We start from the raw sequence: 2,818 nt of genomic DNA, 5'->3' as shown, positions 1-2,818 counted from the left end.
TATTCCAAGATGATGATGCCAGGATTCATCGGGCTCAGATTGTGAAAGAGAGCTTCAGGGAGCATGAGACATCCAGAGCTGAACCCCATTGAGAATCTTTGGGATGTGCTGGAGAAGACTTTGTGCAGTGGTCCAAATATCCCATCATCAGTACAAGATCTTGGGGAAAAATTAATGCAACTCTGGACAGAAATAAATGTTTGACGTTGCAGAAGCTTGTGGAAACGATGCCACAGCGAATGTGTGCCGTAATCAAAGCTAATGGCGGTCCAACCAAATATTTGTGTATTTTTTTGTCCAGTCAGTGTATTTTAAACAATAGTAATGACCTTTTGTAATAGTATAGCATTTTGCATTAAATGCTAAATTAATGCAGCTATTTTTTGTATTTTTTTTTTTTTTTTTTTTTTGCCAGTGTGCAATGACAGTGTTGCAGCTGAGATTGAAAACCCGAGAAAGAAGACACGAACGATGTGCTCTAAACAGGAAGTGATGGCTGTGATGAAACATTTTAAGCCTCATATAACCAAAGGAAAACTGGCCACCTTGGCAGAATGTCAGCAGTGCAAGGATGCTGAGGAGCCTGTGTTAGCCAGCCGAACTGTACAACATTTCAGAGATTTGGTTAGAAATAGAGGGGTCACATTTAAAAGAAAAACCCAGTCTAACTAAAGAATGTTTTTGTAGAGATGCCAGTGTAGTTTTGTTTCCATTGTGTAGTTTTGTTTTTTATTTGGGAATCTAAAAAAAGGGTTTTTCCCAGCAGCATAGTAGCTGTTTTAAAGATCCTTTGAGTTTTAAGGATATTGTTAATTTTGAAGTTGGAGTTCAGTGCTGTATACACTATATTGCCAAAAGTATTTGCTCACCTGCCTTCACTCGCATATGAACCTGAGTTCATCCTGAAAAACTTACCATATAGAAGCACTTTGTAGTTCTACAATTACTGACTGTAGTCCATCTGTTTCTCTACATGCTTTGTTACCCCCTTTCACCCTGTTCTTCAATGGTCAGGACCACCACAGAGCAGGTATTATTTAGGTGGTGGATGATTCTCAGCACTGCAGTAACACTGACATGGTGGTGGTGTGTTAGTGTGTGTTGTGCTGGTATGAGTAGATCAGACACAGCAGCGCTGCTGGAGTTTTTAAACACCTCACTGTCACTGCTGGACCGAGAATCGTCCACCAACCAAAAACATCCATCCAACAGCGCCCCGTGGGCAGCGTCCTGTTACCACTGATGAAGGTCTAGAAGATGAGCGACTCAAACAGCAGCAATAGATGAGCGATCGTCTCTGACTTTACATCTACAAGGTGGACCGACTAGGTAGGAGTGTCTAATAGAGTGGACAGTGAGTGGACACGGTGTTTAAAAACTCCAGCAGCGCTGCTGTGTCTGATTCACTCATACCAGCACAACACACACTAACACACCAGCACCATGTCAGTGTCACTGCAGTGCTGAGAATGATCCACCACCCAAATAATACGTAATGGTAAGTTTTTCAGGATGAACTCAAGTTCATATGCATGTGAAGGTGGATGATCGAATACTTTTACCAATATAGTGTATATTGTGTCTTGAGATTTGGACCTGTTCTGCTTAATCACGTGTCTTGACAATGCACCAAGCAGTCATGTTTGTGTTTGTGTATAGTCATGAACCAGTAAAGCATCTTTGTCCTTCTAATACAGTGAAGTGTCCATGTTTGTGTGTTGTTAAATCAGTGTCCTAGTAAAGCGGGTATGATCCCACAGACCACATTCTTGGCGTAGGTGGGAGCTTTCCAGCATGTCCTCATAAGCAAGCATACAGTCAGGTTCAAATATTAAGCGTAAAAGTGTAAAAGAAAACTAAAGTGATATTTGAGTTCTGTGTTAAAAAACAAAATGTTTGATGTATTCAGCATCTCTTTAAAGCAAAGGGAAGGGTGGGTCCCTCTAAACCACGTTTTAACTGGTTTGGCGAGTAGAGGCCTGATAAGACATAAAAACCCGTATGTGTGTGTGTGTGTGTGAGTGTGTGTACAGTGAGTGTGTGAGTGTGTGTGTGAGAGTGTGTGTGTGTGTACAGTGTGTTCACTGTAGCTCCTCCTCTGCTGAAACCAGTTCAATCCAGTTTGAGTGAAAGTGAAAGTATCAGCTCTGTTTAGTGAAGAGAGGAATATAAAGTTGTTCAGGAGAAAATCACAGTGAGAAACTGAATTTAAAGCTGTAATATGTGAATGTTATAAATCTAGACCTCATAAAGAAGAATTCTGGTGTGCTGCAGTGTTTCTCTACATGTGTGAGCAGCTTTAAAGCTTCAGTCTGTAGGAGGAAACATGAACTCTAACATGAATCTCCGGAGGTGAGTGAATTTATTTCTCAGTGTAAATAATAAATAATGATGAAGATTAAAACTATAATAATAATAATAATAATAATAATAATATATAATAAAATATAATAAAACAACAACATATGTAATTCACATAACAAATAGTTTCATACTTCCTCCTCCTGTGCACTACATAGGGTACAATAGTGAAGCTTATCTGAAGTGATTTAGGACGGATCCTGCTGCTGCACCACTAATGAGTTTAAATCAGCTGCTGGTTTTTACTGGTTATTTTCAGCTCATTTCATTATTGTTGATGCTGATGTGGGTGAAAGTTGATTTGATGTGGATTATGTTTATTATCAGTGTGTTATAAGTAGTGTGATATATGTAGTGTGTGTGTGTGTGTGTGTGTGTGTGTGTGTGTGTGTGTGTGTGTGTGTGTGTGTGTGTGTGATGTAATTGTGATGAGTGTGTGTGTGTGTGTGATGTAATT

The 2,818-nt window shown here is 39.6% G+C and overlaps 1 protein-coding gene across 4 annotated transcripts in view; it reads left to right on the top strand.

Annotated features, from left to right (window-relative positions):
* The first annotated feature begins 2,068 nt into the window (after window positions 1-2,068).
* The window catches only part of LOC134310008 (NACHT, LRR and PYD domains-containing protein 12-like), a 54,282-nt gene continuing 53,532 nt past the window's right edge, over window positions 2,069-2,818 (top strand). For 2 of the 4 annotated variants that reach the window (XM_062991511.1, XM_062991510.1), the window contains exon 1: window positions 2,069-2,352. The gene's annotated coding sequence lies outside the window, so the exon portion shown is untranslated. Of the gene's footprint in view, window positions 2,353-2,549; window positions 2,610-2,818 lie in introns of those variants that run through there. The other 2 variants (XM_062991512.1, XM_062991513.1) reach the window with 2 other exon arrangements.

This window comes from Trichomycterus rosablanca, chromosome 3, assembly GCF_030014385.1.
Source record: "Trichomycterus rosablanca isolate fTriRos1 chromosome 3, fTriRos1.hap1, whole genome shotgun sequence".
Taxonomy (NCBI): Eukaryota; Metazoa; Chordata; class Actinopteri; order Siluriformes; family Trichomycteridae; genus Trichomycterus; species Trichomycterus rosablanca.
Note: the sequence above shows the minus strand (reverse complement) of the source record. Positions and strands in the feature narration are given on the sequence as shown.